This window comes from Berghia stephanieae, chromosome 4, assembly GCF_034508935.2.
Source record: "Berghia stephanieae isolate SIO BIC M18660-M18661 chromosome 4, UCSD_Bste_1.3, whole genome shotgun sequence".
NCBI lineage: Eukaryota > Metazoa > Mollusca > Gastropoda > Nudibranchia > Aeolidiidae > Berghia > Berghia stephanieae.
In genome coordinates, this window is record NC_088363.1 from 80,476,987 (window position 1) to 80,502,473 (window position 25,487).

At 37.9% G+C, this 25,487-nt stretch overlaps 1 long non-coding RNA gene across 1 annotated transcript in view; it reads right to left on the reverse strand.

Moving 5' to 3' along the window:
* Window positions 1-22,943, reverse strand: part of LOC144972105 (uncharacterized) — a 32,172-nt gene extending 9,229 nt beyond the window's left edge. Inside the window, exon 1 of the long non-coding RNA XR_013645270.1 lies at window positions 22,630-22,943. This is a non-coding gene — a long non-coding RNA (uncharacterized LOC144972105). The remainder of the gene's footprint in view (window positions 1-22,629) is intronic.
* Window positions 22,944-25,487: the final 2,544 nt, after the last annotated feature.

Here is a 25,487-nt window from a genome sequence, read left to right on the forward strand (position 1 = left end):
TGGGGGTGGAGGGTTGGCTTTGCTTGGTGGTTTATTTGGGGGGGGGGGGGGTTGTTGTTGTTGTTGTTTTTTTTTGTTTTTTGTTTTTTTTTTTGGGGGTGGGGGGGGGGGGGGGGTTGGCTTTTTATGTTTGTGCGTTCAATGTCCAGAACAATATTTTTATCGTTGTTAATTTATAAAATTAGCAAATTGCAATACTATAACGTGGTACCCCATTTTCAAGGGATTACAGTACACGGAAAGGGGGGAAAGCATATAGACGACACAATATCTTGAAAATAAACAACTTTTTGTCTACCATAATTCCTCCTTTTGCATTTTCTAACCACTCTAAACGATCATTTTCAAACTAAGTCCAAATTTAAATTTTGATTGGTAAGGTAAAATAAAAATAGGACAAGAAATGGCACTGAAACCGCTAAAGAAACGCGTTTTTTTTAATAAGATTTTTTTTTTCATTTAACTTCACTGTGCTGTACGTAACTGCAATAGCTGCACTGTTCACATAGAAAATATATCAAATTGTTTTTTAAAAATTGAGTTTTTATATAGCGCAATATCCACTAAACGTGCTCAAAACTCTTTACAATGGGTCCCTGGTCAACAGCATCATTAAACATTTAGGATGGGACAGGAGATGTTAGATTATGTTTCGGACAGAGGCAACGCTGTTTACGGCTAGGTAATAATTTTACACTTGAGTGCGGTGAGAGAATTTGAGTAAAGAGCCTTCTCCAAGGACTCAACTAACTGTGCGCCGAGCGAGGTTCGAACCCAGGACCTTCCGATTCGAAAGCGATCGTCATACCACTAGACAACATAGCCGCAAATTAAGAAACTCGGAAGACGGCTACGGTATCTGGAACCTTTCATACACACTTGTTCAGATCTTTATCTCACAAAGAGAAGCCCAAAGTATTCTCAAGGGACGTAATTTTTACTTACTCGGGATTATTGAAATTATTCACTGGTTGTGTCCCTTAGCAAGTTTTTGTTCTTTGCGCCACTGCCATATTATTATTATTATTATTATTATTATTATTATTATTATATTATTATTATTTTATTATTATTATTATTATTATTATTATTATTATTATTATTATTATTATTATTATTATTATTATTATTATTATCATTATTATTATTATTATTATTATTATTATTATTATTATTATTATTATTATTATTATTATTATTATTATTATTATTATTATTATTATTATTATTATTTATAACACATAGGTGTGTAATATTATTGCCGGTGTTAGGCGTCGATGCCTACAACCCATGCACACATATTAGCAGTTCTGAGAGCCGACCAGAATTAATTGTGGGCTTGATTTAACATTGTCGTAATCAACAATACGTTGCATCGCTTTGAGAGTATTTCCACTACAACAATGAGGCCATAACAAGCTGGGTTATCAGACCTTCAAATGAGTACACGTCGGCTACAATCCACGATTAAAAGGATTTCAATATCGCTTGGGCAGGATTGAAACCAGCGACTGTTGGTTGTATCAGATAAATAATTTTTGCTTGTGTATCTAGAGGAACCAAGTTTGATTCTCTCGTCGCGCTGTGTAGTCTTGATTGAGCAAATTCCCTGGCTCGATTTCACTTCAAGGCGCTGCATTGCGGCCTAAGGCCTAGGTTGTTTACGTCTTAAATTGGGATAGACCCTAAAGAAAAAAGTTCCGCTTAAAATTGAATACACGGAATTCTATTTTATTTTAATTTCTGTCTGTCTCTCTCTCTCTCTCTCTCTCTCTCTCTCTCTCTCTCTCTCTCTCTCTCTCTCTCTCTCTCTCTCTCTCTCTCTCTCTCTCTCTCTCTCTCTCTCTCTCTCTCTCTCTCCCTCATTTTTAAAATTCATTTTATTTACTTATTTATATTTATTCATTTTTTGAATATATTTATTTATTTATTTTTATTTATTTATCTATTTTCTCGATGTTTTATTTATATATCAATATATTTGGTTATATATTCGAGGGTTGTTTTTTTTCCATCTTTTTATTTATTTATTTTCTTAATTTCTGATTTATTAATCAATTTATCCTTTTGTTTTTATAGTCGGGGTTTTTTTTTTAACTGTATCTATTTCTTTCTTTCGTTTTTGTTTTTTTTTTTACTTATTTATTTCACACGACCTAATCTATCTTTATTTATGAACTGTGAAATCAAGCGAGCTAATTACTGCTGGTTGGACACACATTCCTTTTAAATAAATACCTAGGTAAAAAGATTCCACACTTATTTTATTTTATTTTTTTTTTTTTACAAAATTGACACGTTCGCGCGTGGGAGTAGGATGGCTAAACAATTGCGTCAATTGCTTCCCTCCCTACTTCCTCCTCCCCCGCCCCCCCCCCCCCTCCCCCCGCCAATCCCACACGGGACATGTACACACCTATATTTTCGACACAGTGAACAATTCATATTATGTTACAATGACTTTTTTTTTCGTTTGTTTGTTTGTTGGGGTTTGTTTTTGTTTGTATTGTTTTTTGTTTGTTTGTTTGTTTTTTGTTGTTTTTGTTGTTTTTTTTTTGTTGTTTTTTTTTTTGGGGGGGGGGTCTTTTTGTTTTTTTTTTACTTTTTAAATTTTTTTTTGTTTCGTTTCTTTTTGTCTTTTATTGTGGGTGGGTTTTTTTTCTCTTACCTTTTGCTTTTCCTTGTATTTTTCTGTTGTTGTTTTTTGGTCTGTTAAATTTGGGTGGAGGGGGGGGGGGGGGTTGTTTCAAACTAACTTTTTTATTATTTAGTTTTATTTCTTTTATTTTTTAAAAATATTACGGTAAATATTGAATTTGTTTTCAAATTGACACAAGATATATATTTTATGTCCAGTCCGACGTGCACTTATTTGCAGGTCTAATAACCCAATTCCTTATGGGCTCATTGTTGTAATGTAATCTCTAATAATGACGTAAAATATTGTCCATTATTACAAATATGTTAAACTAGGCCCATAAGTGTTTCGGATGTCAGACCTGCACATGTGTACACGTCGTTCTAGTCATATCAGCTGTTGAGACTTATCCATAATGTGATGAAGACAATATGTGAAATGAAATTTTTATAAATAAATATATTCAAAAAAAAAAAGATAAATAAATAGATGAAAGGGCGCGAGATACACAAAAATATACCCCATATAATGAATAAATAATTAGATAAATATATGATCACGATCATCATGGCTGTTCCCCCTTGGACGTGGCCTCCAAAATTGCCAACGTAATGTAAATGTTGCTACTCGAAGCTCGAAGAAATTATACGAAAACGGATAAAATGGACGTTTCGGGTTTCCCCTTTATCAACAAAACAGGACGAATGAAACGAAACACCACAGATGAATGAGATAATGTTGGTAGTAGCGTTGGTAAGACGAATAAACAAAAAACAAGCGGAAACAAGATTCTGCCCTGCGCAAGGCCCTCTATAGATAGTTCGAAGATGACGTCACTCAGGTCTTTGTTATTGTTTTTTCCATCCGCGTTTATGAGTAATTCTCACTGAACTATTTTAACCCAACTATAAACGTTCATGGATACTCCTTCTAAGCCAAGCGCATACTATAGATAGTTCGAAGATGACGTCACTCAGGCCTTTGTTATTGTTTTTGCCATCCGCGTTTGTGAGTTGTTCTCACTAAACTGTATAAACGAGACCATAAAAGTTCATGGTTACACAGAGTTTGTGTGTTGGTCCGTTATACTTCCGGATGGCAATGTTGTGAACTCCTTGGCCAAGCGCATTCTATCTATACTATCTATAGATAGTATGCGCTTGGCTAAGACAGATTGCGCATCAGGGCGCTAACGGGGCCGATTAGAGATAGACGACGATTGGGATTGTTTGGAAGCTTTAACCCTTTGCCCACTAGTCATTATGACATCCGAAATGCTATCGCCTTCTACATCTACGCCAGAACAGAAATAGAGGGTGGAGCCTACCATGATATAACATTTTATGGAGCCCTAATTTCGTCATATCAGTTCTGTCCACTGACAGGTGGGTGGATATCGCTTTCCAGAACGTGTGTCCTTATATGAAATTCTGAGTTTTTGACCAATCAACGATTGCTCTTTTGATAGCTCGCTTGTCAAAATGAGTCAGCTCAACCCTTGATTTATGTACAGGCATCACAGGCGGTATATGTTGTGTAACTTCAAAGACCACGATTGACCGAAAGCGATGAATGGAAGCCCTACTGTGGCGTGGAGAACGAGGTCTTGTATGTATAGTTACGTCATATCTCAACGCTCGTGAATTCTTAGTACGGCTGGACTCACAATCAAAACACGAAATATGTGTTTTAAACTCTTGCATCAATCGAGTTACATCAGTGTGTTCGTCTCATTGAGAAATTAAAAACGATATATAAATCAAGAACATCGACCGGAAAACAAGGAAATTATCATAAAATTATACAATTTGAGAAAGCTGTTTTCAAAATCAAATCTATTACAAAAAATGTTATTTCTAGACCGATTTTTATGAGACAAAGACAATTTTTCTCCACTTTTCAAGCTGATTCCAACAATCTCATGTAGTTCCATATCTGAAGCAGACGTCGGAGGTCATCTTCCGCCAAGCTGATCTATTCTATTAAAGCAGCGCCACCTTTCTCAGCTTCATCTGTCCAAGTTCTTATCCCTTTCAAATACGTTATTCTTTGTCTTCCTCTTATTCTTTTTCCATTCATCTTTCCAGTCAAGGCGGAGTATTTCCAAACCAGGGTGGCGGATAATGTGTCCTAAAAATTCCATTTGGCGTTTGATGATTTTTGTTATCAGTGATCTTTTTCTGTTTGCCATTTCTAAAATTTCTTCATTTCTTTTCCTTTCCATCCATGACACCCTCATCATTCTTCTGTAAAACCACATTTCCACTGCCTCCAGTCTTTTAACCATGGTCTTGTTTATGGTCCAGCTCTCACAACCATATAGCAGCACAGACAGTACATAGCAATCCAGGACTTTGATTTTTGTTTTCATGCTAATATTCCTGTTTTTCATAATTGTATGCAGCTGGTTGAATGCATTCTTCGCCATACCTATTCTTTTCTTTATTTCACAATCTGATTTTCCATTGGATGTTACATTGAAGCCTAAATATTTGAAACATTCAACTTGTTGTATTGTTTGTCCTCTGCTTGTTATTACACAGGCTGGTGGGTTATTATTTTTAGATACCGTCATACATTCTGTTTTAGATATATTCAGTTCCAGTCCCATATTTTCACTACTCCTGACTACAACATCCAGTAATTCTTGTAGTTCATGTTCAGATTCTGCCAGTAGAACCGTATCATCTGCATACCTCAGATTTGTTACATTCTTTCCTCCAATACACACCCCCTTCTTATGTTCGATATCTCTTAATATCATTTCACTATAGAGGTTGAATAAATCTGGAGACAAAACACACCCTGCCTAACTCCTCTTCTAATAGGTGTAAAACTGCTTAGTTCGTTGTCAACACGCATTGCTGCTTCTTGTTCCCAGTACAAATTCCGTAATATTCTTAAATCTTTACCATCAATGTCCAAGGATGATAGAATTTTGAATAGTTTTTCGTGTTGTACTTTATCAAAGGCTTTTGAATAGTCGATGAAACACATATACAGATCTTTATTTACTTCAATACATCTTTCCATCAGCATTGATAATGTGAATATTCCATTTCTGGTACCCTTGTCCTCAACAAAACCAAATTGCATCTCCCCAATTTCAGGTCGTATTTTATTTCTTATTCTTAGTAAAATTATCTTCAAAAGAATTTTTGTGAGGTGGCTCATTAGGCTAATAGTTCTGTGTTGTTCACAATCAACTGCCCCTGGCTTTTTTGGTAGTGCTATAAAAATGGATCGTTTCATATCAGTTGGCATTTTTCCTGTGTCATACACTTGATTTAGAAGGTTTGTGATGAATTCAATCCCCCATTCACCCAGGCCAGTCAAGGCTTCAATTGTTATGGCATCAGGTCCTGCAGCTTTTCCATTTTTCATGCTTTTCATGACGTTCCTAACTTCATCTTTCATTATAGAAGGCCCTTCCAGTTCTTTTATCATAGGCATTTCTCCTCGATTATCAAAGAAAAGTTCTTCAATATATTCTGACCATCTGTTTAGAATGCAGTCTTTGTCCATGATGGTGTTTCCACGCTTGTCTTTGATGCATCCACTTTTAGCACCTGATTTAGTTTTGTTTGTCACTTCTTTGATTTTCTGATGGAAGAATTTGCCATTTTTTTCTTTGCAGGACATTATATAGTGACATTGTTCATTTATCCAGTCTTCTTTAGCTTCGTTGCATTTTGTTTTTATCTGCCTGTTCAGAGTCTTGTATTTTTCTTCCTGATTTTTGGCCTTTCTTCTCTCATTCATTAGTTCTAATATCTCTGGAGTAATCCATTTCTTCTTCTGCAACTTAAGTGTGGTTGGAACATTTTCTTCTAATGATGCAGCAACACTGTCTTTAAACTGCTCATATTTCTCTTCTATATCTGTTAGTTCTCCAAGCACTTCAAACTTGTTTCTTACTGATAGTTCAAATTTTTCTTGTATCTTCTGTTCCTCCCGGAGAATGTCTAGTTGGTATTTAGGTTTAGCCTTTGCTCTTTTGCAGATTTTCAATTTAACTCGTATGGGGCATAGCACAGGTATATGATCGCTGTTACAGTCAGCCCCCGGCATAGATTTGGCATACAAAACCGAGTTTCGGAAACGTTTGCTGATGAGTATGTAATCTATTTGGTTTCTCACTCCATCTCCAGGACTTTTCCATGTCCACTTCCTTCTATTGTGGTTTGTTGACCAAGTATTTGTGATTGTCAGATCATGTTGACGGCACCATTGAATAAGACGATCACCTCTGTCATTTTTGTCTCCCAGACCATGTGGGCCCACAATATCTTCTATTCTTTCTCGGCCCACCTTGGCATTAAAATCGCCCATGATGAGTTTTATGTCTGAAGACTTAAACTGATGCATTGCTTTATCTATTTGTTGATAGAAATTTTCCACTTCTTCATCATCGTGACTGGTGGTTGGGGCGTATATTTGTAAAATATCAAAATCAAAAGGTTTTGCTTGTAGTTTGATTGCCATTACTCTGTCTGATATGGGCCAGAATCCTTTGACTGCTCGCGCCGTTTTATTATCTAGTATAATTCCAACTCCCCTTTGGTGTTCTCCTCCTCCTGAATATATAATTTTACAGTCATCATAATTAAGTTCTCCTGCTCCTTTCCATCTAACTTCTGATAATCCTAAAACATTGATATTCAATCTCTTCATTTCCATAACTACATTTGCTAATTTTCCTTTCTGGTACAGACTTCTTACATTCCATGTTGCTGTTCGTAATGTTTGGTGGTGCACAGTAGCTGGATGACGGTCGAGAGTCACCTGTTCACCTGCATGACTATCTCTACCGGACGAGGCTGTAATCGAGTTGCTCGAAAAACATCCATTGACGTCGTTGACTAGATTCGCTTGGACGGACATCATGACGATCTTGGGATGATACGTCAGTGGTTTCCCGTTGCCTTCTGACGGATTTTTATCTGGTTTACTCCATAGCCTTTTGACCTCCCGGTCATAACCCACAAGGCAGTGGGAGCATTTGGCAGGTTTTAAGGCGCCTCCCATTCACCTTGATAGTCCCTTCATAGAGTATATGAGGCATTTTGTATGTGTAGCTGTGCTGCCAGACTACCCAACCTCACTCTCCACGACTATCGCCAGTTGGTCCGCGGCTTTACAGCTAACCTATAGATCAGGATCTGTAGGCCGTTCCACGATCCGCCAGCTGTGGACGCGCTGGGTTGGGGATGGTCGCCCCAGCTGTACCCAGCGATTCCAACAATAAGGTTTTCATATACTTATATATAAGGTTTTAATATACTTTAATTCCAACAATAAGGTTTTCAAATTTATCGCGATAAGATTATTTGTCATTATTTTTTTAAAATACCCAATTGACTGCTAAGGAAATGAATACGTAATCCTTGGCGGCTAGCGAGTAGGTGTTAAATTTTGCTTACCCTTTCCCACGTAGACGCACATACACACACACACACACACACACACACACACACACACACACACACACACCGACTTATCGTCGTCTAGCATCCTATCGTTCGGCTCGACGATTAAAAGGGGTTCGTATCGTCGCTAAAATAATTACAAAATACATATATTTAAAATATCTTTATAGTAATGTGAATTACATATTTTAATGCTCTAATATATCAAGAATGATCATTATTATGATTTATTACGGTGTGAATTGAATTAGACCTTTAAAACTGAAGTTTAATCTGACACCCTACTCGCTGTTATCATTCGAGTCTAAGTTGTAATAAGGCAACTTTGGCCAGAAGTGAAAGACATACATTGTGTGTTCAGTCTCTCTCTGTGTGTGTGTGTGTGTGTGTGTGTGTGTGTTTGTGTGTGTATGTGTGTGTGTGTGTGTGTGTGCGTCTGCGTGAGAAAGGGTAAGCAAAATTTAACACCTACTCGCTAGCCGCCAAGGATTACGTATTCATTTCCTGAGCAGTCAATTGGGTATTAAAAAAAATAATGACAAATAATCTTATCGCAATAAATTTGAAAACCTCATTGTTGGAATCAGCTTGAAAAGTGGAGAAAAATTGTCTTTGTCTCATAAAAATCGGCCTAGAAATAACCTTTTTTGTAATATATCTGATTTTGAAAATAGCTTTCTCAAATTTTATAATTTTATGATAATTTCCTTATTTTCCGGTCAATGTTCTTGATTTATATATCGTTTTTTCATTTCTCAATGAGACGAACGCACTGATGTAACTCGATTGATTCAAGAGTTTAAAACACAGATTTCGAGTTTTGATTGTGAGTCCAGCCGTACTAAGAATTCACGAGCGTTGAGATATGACGTAACTATACATACAAGACCTCGTTCTCCACGCCACAGTAGGGCTTCCATTCATCGCTTTCGGTCAACCGTGGTCTTTGAAGTTACACAACATATACCGCCTGTGATGCCTTTACATAAATCAAGGGCTGAGCTGACTCATGTTGACAAGCGAGCTATCAAAAGAGCAATCCGATGATTGGTCAAAAACTCAGGATTTCATATAAGGACATAAGTTCTTGAAAGCGATATCCACCCACCTGTCAATGGACAGAACTGATATGATGAAATTAGGGATCCATAAAATGTTATATCATGGTAGGCTCCACCCTCTATTTCTATTCTGGCGTAGATGTAGAAGGCGATAGCATTTCGGATGTCATAATGACTGGTGGGCAAAGGGTTAAAGCTTCCAAACAATCCCAATCGTCGTCTATCTCTAACGGGACCCGTTGGCGCCCTGTCGCGCAAACTCAGTAATGAGCCCAAAACGATTCATTTAAATCAGACCTGCAACTGCAACTATGTATAGGTCGGGCTACGTCAATGGTCGGTCGTTTTATGGTTAATGATACGGCTATAATGTGTGCTTGTGGTATGGCACCTGCTTTCGGATCAAAAGGTACTGGGATTGAGCCTCGCCAGCGCATAGTTGAGTCCTTAGAAATTACCCTATACTCACATTCTCTCACCGTACTCGGGTTTAAAACGAGTAACCTGGCCATTAACAGCGTTGTCTCTGTCGGAAAAAAATGTAGTATCGCCTAACAGGCGTCAGTCATGTCTTGTACATGTTACGTGTTGCTGTAGGACAGAGACCATTTGTAAAGCGCTTTAACCATGCTTAGTTGATATTGCGCTATATACAATTTTTTTTTTTGTTTTGTTTTTTTTTTGTGGTTTTTTTTTTGTTGTATATTGTTGTATTTGTATTTTTTTTCTTTCTTTTATTTGTTTGGTTTTTTTGTTTTTTTGTTGTTTTTTTTGTTATTTTTGTTTTTTGCTTTTGTTTTTTCATTACCGGTAATATTTTTCTTTTTCATAATAAATAATTAACAGATTTTATTTTTAATTTTTATTATGTGACTGAGGGTTCATTGAAAAATGAGGAAATATGATATTACATACCTCGATTGATTATTGATAAAAAGTTATGAACAAAAATCAATATAACACCTTGAATGAACAAAACACAAAACATTGAACGTTTCGGGCTCAAACGCCTTCTTCAGCCAACAACAACAAAAAAACAATAAAGACATAAATGCATTACTAAATTATTACAGATCGATGTCAGAGAATTTTTTCTTTTATTTTTTTTTTCCAAATACGTGCTCTGAAAAAATTTCAGTGTTGGGCATACTGTATCGAAATATCGATATGATTGACAATATCGAAATATATCGATTTCAAAATGCCATATCGATATCTATATATTTTATGCTCGCAGTTTACCAGGGCTGCTGGATGGCCACGTTCATGGCCAAAATCGGACTCACAGAGAATCATTTCTTCATTTCTTGTTATTATCGACTTATAATAATGGAGCCAAAACAAAATCAGTATACTATAAAAACAATGGAGAAACGTACTTGTTCGTTGGGGATTGGGAGTGGAGTGGAAGGGGGGGGGGGGGGGGGGGGGGGGGGGGGGGGGGAGCGGGCACGTTTATCGAAAATTTTTATTGATTTTCGATTTATCGGTGTAAAATTCCTTTGCATCGATAACATCGATATTTCAAGTTACGACTTATCGTATCGTATCGATATCGAAATTTTGTGAGATCGCCCAACACAAATCGATAAGGAAATTCTTGCGGGGAAACGGGGCTCTTGCCCTAAGTACTAAGGTACGAGTGCATCAAGGCTACTTCTTGCAAGCGAGCTGCTGGTCGTTGGATATATAAATAATTGTGTTCACACCTTCACTGTTAGGTACACTATAGTACACATTTGACGCAAGGTGTCGCAAATGAATATTATATAAAAAAAATAAAATGTTTTGAACACAGCAAGCGGCACGTCGTAACGGCTTGTTGCTTTGTCTAGACTAGACTAGACATGCAATCGCCTGTGTTAGTCACACTTTGATTATCATGTATAGGTAGTGTGTTACCTATGTGTGATCCTCGGAATCAGACTGCAGGGCTGCCAGATTGCCACGAGCATGGCAAAAAACCGGATAGACAGAGTTTCAAAGTTTATTCAATCTTAGGCTTTCGCCAATAAATCAACAATTTGATGCCAACATACATGAAAGTGGAAAAAAAAAAAAGGTAAATGGAACCAAAAAATAAACTGATACAACACCACACAAAAATACAACAATCGTAATAACATCAATACGTTCAATAATAATAATAATAATAATAATAATAATAATAATAATAATAATAATAATAATAATAATAATAATATAATAATAATAATAATAATAATAATAATAATCGCGTTTTTATTATCAATTTTTTTTTAAAAAGAAAAATTGCCTGAAAATAATTTAAAAACAGATACTTTTCAGATTTAGTTGATTTTTTAAAAATGTTGATTTATTTATTTATTTATTTATTTATTTATTTATTTATTTATTTATTTATTTATTTATTTTATCCATCAAGCCTAATCAATTTTAAGGGGCTTAAGAATGCTATTCGTGTTTGGCCACACGAGGATCTATTTAGCCACTTTTAAAGTCGAAAAATTGACCATTAGGAACGCTGACCATCTGCCAATCATGGTTCAGGCAAAAAGCAAACAATAATCACAAGCCTACAGCCAATAGATAGTATGCGCTTGGCTAAGAAGCTCATAACATTGCCATCCGGAAGTAAAACGGACCAACACACAAAACTGTGTGTATCCATGAAGTTTATAGTCGGGTTAATACAGCCAGTGAGCATTACTCATAAACGCGGATGGCAAAAAGCAATAACAAAGACCCGTGTGACGTCATCGTCGAACTATCTATATTCACATTGAATACGGTTACATTTTCGCCAGTGTCCTTACAATAACACGCCCAGTGCCCTGACAAAACACATCTAGTGTCCTGACAAAAGTATGCCATGGTCCTGACAAAAACACGCCCGTGTCCTGACAACATCACGCAGTGTCCTGACAAAACCCGTCAATAGTCTTCAACAGTCGTAATGTCACTTCCTTCCTTATGACGCATGGTAACTTAGTAACACTGGCTCTAAACTATCGGAACAATGGCGGACGCCGTATGAAATATTTCTCCGGCGAGCTTAAACGTGTATCCAGAGGGAAAAAAACCCCATCAATTTGATCATGTTTTGACTTTTACACATTCTGATCACAAGGCATATGAAAAGGGAATGAAAAGTTCTGGCCAGTATGAAGAATAAAAAGTAATGATTTTCTTTGTTTAGAACCAAGATGGCCGCCGTTGCCGGGCGCGTGACATCAGACTACTGAATCCAATTGACCATTAGGAACGCTGACCATCTGGCAATCATGGTTCAGGCAAAAAGCAAACAATAATCACAAGCCTACAGCCAATATTCACATTGAATACAGTTACTTCCATTTACGCCAGTGCCCTGACAAAACACATCTAATGTCCTGACAAAGTATGCCATGGTCCTGACAAAAACACGCCCAGTGCCCTGACAAAACACATCTTGTGTCCTGACAAAAGTATGCCATGGTCCTGACAAAAACACGCCCAGTGCCCTGACAAAACACATCTAGTGTCCTGACAAAAGTATGCCATGGTCCTGACAAAAACACGCCCGTGTCTTGACAAAACACATCTAGTGTCCTGACAAAAGTATGCCATGGTCCTGACAAAAACACGCCCAGTGCCCTGACAAAACACATCTAGTGTCCTGACAAAAGTATGCCACGGTGCTGACAAAAACACGCCCGTGTCCTGACAACATCACGCAGTGTCCTGACAAAACCCGTCAAGTGTCCTGACAAAAACACGTTCAATGCCCTGACAAAACACGTCCAGTGCCCTGACAAAAACACGACCGAGTCCTGACAAAAACACGTGGATATGTGGCACTGGTATGACAATCACTTTCGGACTGGAAGGTTCAGGGTTCGAATCTCGCTCTTAGCGTCACATAGTTTAGTCCATGGAATGTGCTCTTTACTTGCATTCTCTCACTGTAGTCAGGTGTAGAATGAGTACCTGGGCATTAACAGCGTTGTCTCTGTCGGAAATACGAAGAGGAGGAAATATCATAAAAGATCTCAGCAAAAGAATGCCTGCATTCCACAACGCCAGGAAATACTGAGTTTCCTTAAATCGTCTCTAAACAGGACCCAGAAGAACTGCATCAAATTTGTGACCCTCCGTCTCAAAACGGTATTATGTCGGGATGATTCAGACCCAAGAAAGTGAATTCAGAGATGGAATGATGAGAAATTGGACCTTAGAAGTTTTTGTAAGGCAACAAATAGTATTTATACTCCAGCATGACGAAGAGAAAGTAAACCCAAGTTTGATATTTGTGGCAATGAATTCAATTTCCCTAACCGAGGGTATCCCGACATAATACCGCTTTGAGACGGCGGGTCACATTTGTGCAGATGAAAACTTGGGAACAGTGATGCCTGCCCGAAATGTCAGGCAGCTGCAGAGACCAGCGATCGCATCGTCCTCCACTGTCCAGTAACTAAACTTGCAGGCGGATATGAAACAGTTCTTAGGGCAGAGGAAGACCTTCCGAAGCTAGGTCTACGAAATGAAGTGTTGTTGTTGACTTGGAATCCTTTGTTCAGCGCTTAGAGCACGTTTAGTGGATATTGCACTTTATGGATGCTCGAGTTTTTTTGTGGTTTTTTGTTTTTAATAAATCAAGTATTAAGTCTAAAGTATGAGATTCATGTCGCACTATCGTCAACCGTAAAATTCTAAACGTGTATGGCCCTCTTGCAGCTATGTGGTCTTGTGGTATGACACTCGCTTTCGGGCCGAAAGGTCCTGGGTTCGAGGCTCTTTAATCCTATTCTCTCACCGTACTCATGTGTTAAACGAGTACCTGGCGGTTGATAGTGTTGTCTCTGTCGGAAATAAATTATTGTAATATTATCGCTTAACAGGCGTCATGTCTCGTTATATTATGTTACGCGTTGCTGTTGTTCAGGGACCCTTTGTAAAGTGCTTTGAGCACGTTTAGTGGATATTGCCCCATATAAAAGCTCACGTTTTTTATTGGATTTTTTAAAGGCAAGAAGGATTCATCTGAATTAAACGAATTTTAAAGGTTTGTGTGTGCGTGCGTGCGTGTGTGTGTGTGTGTGTGTGTGTGTGTGTGTGTGTGTGTGTTTGTCTGTGTTTCATCCAGTTCAAAATAAACGAAAAAAATAGTGTTTTGTTTGTGTCTGTGTCTGCTATGAGAGTGTGTCTATGTTTGTATAGATAGAATGCGCTTGGCCAAGGAGTTCACAACATTGCCATCCGGAAGTATAACGGATCAACACACAAACTCTGTGTAACCATGAACTTTTATAGTCTGGTTAATACAGTTTAGTGAGAACAACTCACAAACGCGGATGGCAAAAACAATAACAAAGGCCCGAGTGACGTCATCTGCATACTATCTATATGTATGTGTGTGTAGTGTTTGGGTAAGTGTGTATGTGTGTAAGACAATATCGATTCTTCGTGTAGTTATCTGGCAATGGGAAATCCATTGTTGAGTCTTAACTTCAGTCTATTTTTTGTTTTGTTTCGGCTATGTGGTCTTGTGGTATGACACTCGCTTTCGGATCGGAAGGTCCTGAGTTCGGGTCTTGCTCGGCGCATAGTTGAGTCCTCAGTTGTAACAGCGGTGTCTCTGTCGGGAAAAAAAAATTATAATATCGCTTGAATTGACAGGCGTCATGTTTCGTTCTACATGGTACTTGTTGCTGCTGGTCAGGGACCTCTTGTAAAGCGCTTTGAGCCCGTTTAGTGGCTATTGCGCTATATAAAAGCTCGAGCTCTTCATTCTTTAAATATTGGAGCCTTCCCCCCCCCCCCCTCCCCCCGCGCGCCCCCGTGGATATAAACTCAATCGCCGTCGGGAAAGGATTAAACATGTATTTGAATAAAATATCATTTTCGATCTTTATCAAAATCAAGAGTGCGAAACGACATGTTCCGTTAAGGACAATAAAAATTTCCACGCCGTCGAATATGTGACCGGGCGCCTCGAGACGGTACTATGTCGGAATCATTCAGAGCCATTTTTAGACCCATGGAGCCGGAGTTTAATCCGGTTTCTATAGGGTCAAAAAAAAAAAGACCCAATAGCAATTTCTTACTACCCTTCTGATAGAACGCTAATTAATTTATCGCAAAGTACTTTCCCCCAGATCAATCAACCCAACTACCCAATCACTGCTGGTTGGGCAGTCAGAGGGGTCGGCAAAAAAAACAAAAAACAAACAAACAAAAACAAAAACAATCTCGACTGCACCCGGGATCGATCTCGGTGCCTTTTGATTTTGAGGCGAGTGCCCTGCCAACTGAGCTATCTGAACCCCCCCCCCCCCCACACACACACACACACACACATCCCCCTTTTTTAAAAAACGTTTTTGCAATCCACCCAATAGTGATTGAGAAGTTGTGACTGTTAGATCTGACGAAAAGTACCTTGCGGTAGTCTTGCGTTTTTTCCAAAGGGTGGCAGGCAATTTTTATTGTCGTAGTCACGGTGTAGAGTAACAGGGATAAACTCCAGTTCCATGGGCCTGATAGCTTTGATGGAAGGACCAGCTTGACATTGATACAATTATTGTACTTTTAAAAAAAAGAATGAAAAATAACAACAACCACAGCAACAACAACAACAACAACAAAACAATGAAAGTACCCCCCCCCCCCCCCCCCCCCCCGTCCGTCCGGAAAAAATACAAACGATATTCAAAAGGCACAACAAAAATTCAAAAAAAGTAAATTAATTAAAAATAAATTGTCATATGATAAATTAATATGAAAGTAAAAATAATATTCCCTTTATTCAACCGGAAGGGGAAATATTTTGTCTTAAGGGTCTATTCCAAGCGAAGAATGGAATAATCCAGGCGTCAACCGCAGTGCAGCGCCTCAAAGTGAGCCAGGACGAGGCGGGAAGTCGAACTCGTTCCCTTTTTTGAGTACGGAGCAAAGACCGTACCGCTGTGCCACGTTTCTCCCGTCATCGGTCATCAGTTTGTGCGGCTATGTGGTCTAGTGGTATGACACTCGCTCTCGGATCGGAAGGTCCTTGGTTCGAGCTGCCAATAAAAGGGTTTTTTTTTTTTTTTTTTTTTTTTTTTTTTTTTTTTTTTTTTTTTTTTTTTTTTTTTGTTGTTGTTGTTGTTGCGCTCTTGCGCTATGGAATCCGAAATTATTCCCACCGTGCTCTCGTAAGCTTGTGTGTGCAGCGGTTGGGTAAATGTCCGGAATCCCATCCCTCCCCCCCCCCCCCCCCCCCCCCCAAATTTTTTTTTTTAAACACCAAAAAAAAACAAAAAAAACCCCGAAGGGTAGGCTATATGAGTCCTATAACTTCGCCTCGTTAATATTTGATTTCAAATTCATATTTTGGACCTCTGGGTCATCCCGACATAACACCGGATTGAGACGGTGGGTAGCAAATGATAATGCGATATGCAACGTGTTCCAAAAATAAAAGCGGTTCCCAGCCCTTGTGTCCATCATATTATATTCAGACAATGAATAGAACTTATGGTTTGGACTTGGCCTATGTGGTCTCGTGGTATGACACTGTTAACTGTATGACCTGTTAAGTTGGCGGGTTTTTTTTGTGTTTTTTTTTTTTGGGGGGGGGGGGGGGTTTAGGATTTGTTGTTGTTGTTGTTTGTTTTGTTTGTTGTTTTTTTTTTTTTTTTGTATTGATTTGTTTTGTTTTTTTTTTATTGTAGGAGGGGGTTGGTGGGGTATGTTTGATTGATTGATTGATTAATTGATCGTTTCTACTCCTTAGCTTCTCACCGCCTGGAACATTTTAAGCCAATTCACTGTTAGTAGAAAGAAATATAATACAAAAGTCGTATAAAACCAATGATTAGTTGCGTTTAGTTTAAATACTTTTCTACTCACCAGATCAATCGCACAGCAATCGATAAATTAAAATAACGTTCATCTTGGTAAAAAAAAGTCCCAAATCCTGGGGCTTCGAATGTTCCAGATTTGAGACTTTTTGCCAAGCTGTGGATCATTTCAATCGATCGATATTTGAAGGACAAGTTTTTTGGCCAAAATTTATACAATGTAACATCTCAGAGTGCACTGAACAGCACTATCTGATGTTTAAATTAGTGGATACACACAATAGAGAGAGAGAGAGACAAGATCACCATGACACCAGACATGCTTGCATGAATTGAGGGTGTCAACAATCACTGCTGGTAATGATAAAATATATTTATTTCTATTCAATATGTACTTTCTGTCGTGCTTTTTTATTTATTTTTTTATATTTTTGGTTATCTTCTTCTTTTCTAGTTTTCACTTTTCTCTCCCCCCCCCCCCCTCCCTCCTCTCTCTCTCTCTCTCTCTCTCTCTCTCTCCTCTCCTCCCTCCTCTCTCTCTCTCTCTCTCTCTCTCTCTCTCTCTCTCTCTCTCTCTCTCCTCTCGTTAAAGAAGTCACCAGACCATATCAAGCGGATTAATAAAAAGCCAATACTCAACTTGATAACATTTCTAATATGATGCACCAGATGTGACGAAATTTGAAATAAATGTGAATGTAATATTATGATATGTATCGCCCCCCCCCCCCCTCCCCACCCCCTTTCCCTAACACAAACAATACCTCCCACTTGGCTCGTCGAGTAAATTAACAAAACATGTCATCAGACGTTTGATAATCTTTTCAATATTCATAATAAATAATATAGACCCTGTGTGGGCCGTGTTAGATTCTAGTCTAACCAGATAAGGATATGACATCTTTCCGTTTTCACTAAGATGGCGAACTGAGTGCATTCAATTTCCTCTCTTCCAGTCTTTTGGAACGTTCTGTTGTTCCCAAATTTTGTCCAGAAGTGGGTACAACATTGATGTCTGGATGTCTGCTTTCAGTAATTTAGGTGAAATTCCATCTGGCCCTGCTGCTTTGCCTTCTTTGAGGATCTTTCTGGCTTTGACAATCTCGATTTTGGTTGGTGGGTTGATATTGATATCAAGGTGGTCTATTTGTGGTGGAATATCTGGTGTAGCTGATGCAGGTTATTGAGTGTTTCCTGGAAGTGTTCGCCCACATTGCTCTTTGGTTTGTATCTCCGGAAATATCGTTGACAATCTTGTCTTTTACAGGGTAGCTGAAGATAGATTTTCTTTTTCCTGGGAGTGCTCTGGTGATTCCTAGTCTTTTCATAATCCTTTGTCCTGCTGCAGTGTCTGCTTCTGAGGTCAGCTCCTCAATAAAGTTTCTCTTATCTTTCTTGCACTCTTTTTGACTTGCCCGTTTTTCTCCCAGTAAATCGTTTGGATTTATTTCTTGTCCTTTTCAACTTGGGTTTGGTTCAATTGGTCGTTCAACTTTTCCCCCTGCTCTATTAGGGTCCCTGTCTCTGTCGTTCTTTTCGCTTTTTCGTCTGTTTACCAAGAACAGATTTGCATGTTGCGTTCAATACATCATGCAGATTACGCCAGAGTGAGTGGTCATCAGCTGTCTAGTCACACTGAATTTGTTCCGCAATGCTATTCTAAACTCATTTTGTATCTCTATGTGGAGAATTAACTTTAACTCGTCTACAAGAATATGACTATCTTCTCGTATAACACAAAGTACAGCCTCCATCATATTTCATTCTCTCTCTCTCTCTCTCTCTCTCTTCTCTCTCTTCTCTCTCTCTCTTTCTTTCTTCTCTCTCTCTCTCTCTCTCACACACACACACACACACTCTCTCTCTATCTCTCTCTCACTCTCTATCTCTCTCGCTCTCATCAGCAATGTCACTCTTTGCATATGTAGGTGACCTTCCTCCTGTCCAGAATAGAGTTTGGTGTCTCTAGTTGTTAGTCTTGTACGGCATTTTCCTGTCCAATATCTTAAAATTGTATCTATGCATCTCTCTGCTCACTCGTGCCTTATGCCCGACTCGTATAGATAGTATGCAGATGACGTCACTCAGGCCTTTGTTATTGTTTTTGCCATCCGCGTTTGTGAGTTGTTCTCACTAAACTGTATTAACCAGACTATAAAAGTTCATGGTTACACAGAGTTTGTGTGTTGGTCCGTTATACTTCCGGATGGCAATGTTGTGAACTCCTTGGCCAAGCGCATTCTATCTATAGGGTTCTGATGTTCCAGGTCCCAATCCTGGTTTTGGCCTTGGTCATCAGAAGGGTCGTCAGTGCACTGGCTTCCTAAAAGCTTTCACCAATCCACGTCATTGTTCCCAAAAAGGAGGACGCTTTCTTGGCCGTGACGGTTTTAGGTGTTGTTGCGGTTTCTGTAGCATTTCCATATTTAACAAAAATTGTATCGGGTTGGTGGCCCAATTCAAACACCCAGATTAGGAGGACCAGGATTTATTTTGGAGATTCACCGAGTTTGTTGTTCTCCCGAGCTAAGAGCATGCCCATTGGTTTTATTTTGGAGTGTTTTCTAGGCTGTGCTCTCTCGAGATACAGAGTCTCCTACCTTGGTTAATTTAGATGACTTCTCCTAGATTGATTGCGACCCTTCTTATGACTCTATCTACCCGAAGTTGGAAAATAGGTTGTTCCTTATCCGATTAATTTTCCATAATAATAATGTCAGTCCATTACATCCCCCACACACACGTCAAGAGCTCTGCTGGGTTTTTACTCGACAGTTGTCTTATGTATAATATGTTCCAATTGGATCAATTTTTTATGGCTTCTCACCGTTAACCTACTCGGCATGGATGACCCTGTCGACTGTCAGGAGATAAATCTCCTGCCGACATAGCTCTTTTGATCATTGAGGCGCGCACGATCTCCAACCGCGACAAGGTACTGATCCATCGGAGAGATAGTGTCTATAACGCATGTGTTATTCACAAAATGAGACGAAAATGAATGTACTCAGTTTACAACCTTAGGGAGAAGTATATATTTTAAAAAACAAAGTACCAGAGATTTCATATATTATAGCATAATATAGAGCAATATCCAATTACCATATTCAAAACCGCTTCACAATGGTACAAGTCGACCCTATAGATAGAATGCGCTTGGCCAAGGAGTTCACAACATTGCCATCCGGAAGTATAACGGACCAACACACAAACTCTGTGTAACCATGAACTTTTATAGTCTGGTTAATACAGTTTAGTGAGAACAACTCACAAATGCGGATGGCAAAAACAATAACAAAGGCCTGAGTGACGTCATCTGCATACTATCTATAGATAGAACGAAGGTGACGTCACTCGGGTCTTTGTTATTGTTTTTTTTTTTTTTTTGCCATCCGCCTTTGTGAGTAATTCTCACTAAACTGTATTAACCTGACTATAAACGTTCATGGTTACACATAGTTTTGTGTGTTGGTCCGTTATACTTCCGGATGGCAATGTTGTGAGTTTCTTAGTCAAGCGCATACTATCTATAGATTACTATCTCAAATATGCGCCGAGCGAGGCTCAAACCCCAGCTAGGACTTTCCGATCCGAGAACGAGTGTCATACCACTGGACCAAATAGCCGCAGCATTGAGACGGCGGGACATATTTAATTTGGCCTTGTGAACAGTGACTCCACCACGTGGAAAAAAACATGATTCCTCCCCTCTCATTGGAAAACATGTGGGGCTATAATGTGGTCTAGTGGTATGACACTTGCTTTGGGATCGGAAGGTCCTGGGTTCGAGTCTCGCTCGGCGCATAGTTGAGTCCTTGGAAAAGACTCTTTACTCATTTTCTCTCATCCTACTCAGATGTAAAATGAGTTGAGTATCTGGCCGTTAACAAGTTATCTCTGTCCGAAAAAAAAAAAATGGTAATATCGCCTAACAGGCGTCATGTCCCCTCCTTGTAAAGCGTTCTGAGCATGTTTAGTGGATATTGCACTACATAAAAGCTCAATTTATTTATCATTTCTACTTATTTAATACGTAATCGTTGAATAATGCTTTTAAATCGTTGAATTTAAAAAAAATTATTGCAGAATATTTTCTCACTTTTCATTTGTTTAAAATAAAGTGTATTATTCCTCCACCCTGCTCTCCCTAAATAGAAATGCGCAATGATATAAAGTTTACAATAATAATTTGTGACGTCAGATTATCAAACGGTGAATTTGACTAAAATTAGATTTTTGAAAAAAAAAAAAGTATTATTTAAATATTTTTGAAAATGTCTTTTACTCAGAGATGACGAAATCAGGATCGATTGAGGGGGTAGATAGAATAAAAGATGTCTTACACTACTCAACGACTATAGAATATTTTCGCATGTTTTATTGGTGTGAAATAAGCCGTAAAAGGTATAGCTGATTGGAACTTGAAATAATCTTTTGGTGCGCATGAATACAAATCCAACATTTTTACTTTTCAGGTCAAATAATAATAATAATGATAATAATAATAATAATAATAATAATAATAATAATAATAATAATAATAATAATAATAATATAATATAATAATAATAAATAATAATAATAATAATAATAATAATAATAACTTCATTCATCAAAAAAAAAATGGAAATTCGTTTACAGACGTGGCATGCATAAAAATGTATAAACACAAAGTTGAGAATCTATCGCGACAATGTATAGACACCACACACACACACAACACACACACACACACATATATATTATATATATATATATAAAAATATAAACACACATTCGGATAGAGCCAGAGGTATGTTATCTAATTTATCAAATTATATATAAGTGTCGCTATTGGTTCGGTTAATATTTTTACATTTTGTGATTTGATATATATATATATATATATAATATATATATATGTGCAAATGCACAAAAATGTAAAAAATATTTAACCGAAAACCAATAGCGACACTTTATATATTAATTTGATAAATTGAGATAGACCATACCTCTGGCCTCTAGTCCGAACTTGTGTGTGTATATATTTTTTTAAAAATAGTATTTAATTTAAACACAGTTGCGCGTTAAAAAAGTCAGAAATGTACTAACTAAACCATCAAATTTAATCACGCAATATCGAAAATTTTTACCCGGAGGGGTGGAATAAACGTATTCTTTCATTTCTTTGTATTCATTTAATCCGTTATTTATTCCATATTTTGATCTTGCAATGACTCATGTTCCCAACTCTAAGTGTTATTGAGTACGATAAAAAAAACATAGAATGAAATGAAAGAATCGTATAGATAGAACGAAGATGACGTCACTCAGGTCTTCGTTATTGCTTTTTGCCATCCGCGTTTATGAGTACTTCTCACTAAACTATATTTAACAGACTATACAAGTTCATGGTTACACACAGTTTTGTGTGTTGGTCCGTTATACTTCCGGATGGCAATGTTGTGAGCTTCTTAGCCAAGCGCATACTATCCATATGTGCTGAGAAAACCCGGTAAAATGCACAAATTTCATTAAATTGAGTTATGTATGCAGTGGTGTAGACCACATCTTTCTGATCATTCACCACTTTAAATTTTCTTTCTATATCTATTAGAACGCAAGTTATCATGTTTGTTTTTTTTCTGAATAAAATTTGTTGCCATGGGAACCACTTATATCTTCGATTTTGGCTTAAATCTTGAATCGAAGCTTACCGCATCTTCCCTGGTTTTCTCAGCCAGCCTCACATATTATTCTTAGGTCGTCCTTTGGGGGAAGCGTGGCTCAGTGGTGCGGTCTTTGCTTCGTACCCGAAAAGTACCGAGTTCCATCACCCGCCATGAGTTGTGTGGCCTTGAGCATGTCACCTCGCCCTAGATCAATTTGCAGCGCTGCACTGCGGCTGACGCCTGGGTTATTCCAGTCTTCCCTTGGAATAGAACCTAGAGCAGAGACACATTTCCCCTATGGAATGAATAAAGGGAATTTTATTTTATTTTGTTTTTTTTTTTTAATTTTATTTATTAGTTTTAAACATTATTTGTCATGATTTGATCGAGATCCATACTCGCCGTGAAAGACTTAAATTAAGGCCGTTGTCGCATTTGTGAATATAATTCAACAGCTTGACTCATTGGTGCTGAACGCATTGGTGCTGAACGTAAACTGCACACACCTACATGCGCATTGTAGTAAGAAGCCTAACGGATAAGCTGGAATGAATCTAAAAATTAAATAAACCGATCTTGATCAAAAAGAGATATTAATCTTACTGTGCATATAGATAGGCCTATTCTATTTATTTAAAATGTGATCGTTAAATAATATAGATATAAATAGATAGAAACAAAATAGAAAAGTTAATATATATATATATATATATTATATATATATATATATATATATATATATATATATATATATATATATATAGTATGCGCTTGGCTAAGAAACTCACAACATTGCCATCCGGAAATACAACGGACAAACACACAAAACTATGTGTAATCTTGAACGTTTATAGTCCGGTTAATACAGTTTAGTTAGAATTACTTATAAACGCGGATGGCAAAAAACAATAAAAAAAGACCTGAGTGACATCACCTTCGAACTGTCTCTATATGGATTTTTAAAAATTCGTTTTAAAAAAAATTAATTATGATAATAATAATGAAAAGTATCCGTCCGAGTGTATGCAGTTGTTGGATCATTTATGATGCGCACTCGCTTTACAATCGTTTATTATTTACCCCCCCCCCCCCTCCCTCCCACCCCCACAGGTAGGCCACACTGATCCGAATTGGATTAAATAGTCTGATGTCACGTCGCCAAGCAACGGCGGCCATTGTGGTTGTAAGCAAAAAAATTCAGTACTTTTTATTCCTCTTGCTGGCTAGAACTTTTCATATGTCTTGTGATCAGAATGTGTAAAAGTCATTAAGAAGTAAACCATGAACGGATTTATAATGTTTTTGTTCCCCTCTGGATAATCTTTTAGGCTCGTCGGAGAAATATTTCATCAGGGCGTCCGCCATTGTTCCGATAGTTTAGAGCCAGTTACTAAGTTACCATGCGTCATTACAAGGGAAGTGACGTCATGACTGTTGAAGAGTATTCCCATTTAATTAACAAGTAGATTTGTCATCAATCGGACAAACATAAGTTGGTTGTTTATAAACAATAACGTGAATAAAGTCGTCCCCTGATCATTGTTAGTATTTTTATACCGCCAGATTAGTGATTAGTTATCACACGATTTTCTCGATCATATTATAAACGTTTTAGTTTACACAAGATTTTCTGCGTTGGTTCCGGAAGTATAACGGACGAACAAACAAAACTTTGTGGAACCTTGCACTTTTTATAGTCTGGTTAATACATTTTAGTGTACCTAGTGAGAATTACGTACTCATACACGCGGATGGCAAAAAAACAAAACAATCACAAAGACTCAGGTGACGTCAACTTCATTCTATCTATTGATCAAACGGGAAAAACAGTTAGTTTTATAGTTAATCACATACACCTTCCGTAACAAAACCTGTCTAGTTTAGAATTTTTACCATTCACTGCAATTGTTTACATTATTACGACTGTTCGAGAGGCGTGGTTATCTCGATGTCTATAGATAGTATGCGCTTGGCTAAGAAGCTCATAACATTGCCATCCGGAAGTATAACGGATCAACACACAAAACTGTGTGTATTCATGAACGTTTATAGTCAGGTTAATACAGTTCAGTGAGCATTACTCATAAACGCGGATGGCAAAAAATAATAACAAAAACCTGAGTGACGTCATCTTCGAACTATCTATACCGTTATTTATACTATCCGTTTAGGTAACATACTCGTCTGTTCTGCCTGCCAGACGAATCGTTTCAAGACACAGTAGTAAGTGTACCCAATTTTTGTTTTTGTTAGTTTATATAATATTATAGTTTGTTAAAGGGAATGAAATGATATATAATCACCCAACTACCAGTGTAGGGGAAGCGTGGCTCAGCGGTAGGTCTTTGCTCCGTACCGAAAGGTACCGAGTTCGATCACCCGCCGCTGCATTGTGTGGCCTTGAGCAAGTCACCTCGCCTTAGCTCAATTTGCGGCGCTGCACTGCGGCTGATGCCTGGGTTGTTCCAGTCTACCCTTGGAATAGACCCTAGAGACAAATTTCCCCTATGGGATGAATAAAGGGGAATTTTATTTTTTTTTTTTTTTTTATTTAAAAGAGTATGATAAACAGCGGAGTGACGTGAAACTTATTCCAATATGATTTGTTGTATGTTTGTATTTTCAAAAATGTTTTCTTGGTCAATGTTGCTCAATAATAAATGGGAAATATTGACATTATAGTCGCTATTTCTACTCGACCCGGAAGTTGCCGAAAACAACGACGTGCCTTCGTCTTTTTTATTATTCCCATCTGTTGACTGAAGTCGTAAAATAATGGGGTAGGGTTGGGAGGGGGGGGGGGTTTCCGCACACTCACACCCACACCAACACACACCCTATACTTACCCTCCCCCTCACACACACCCATGCACACACACACCTACACACACACACCTACACAC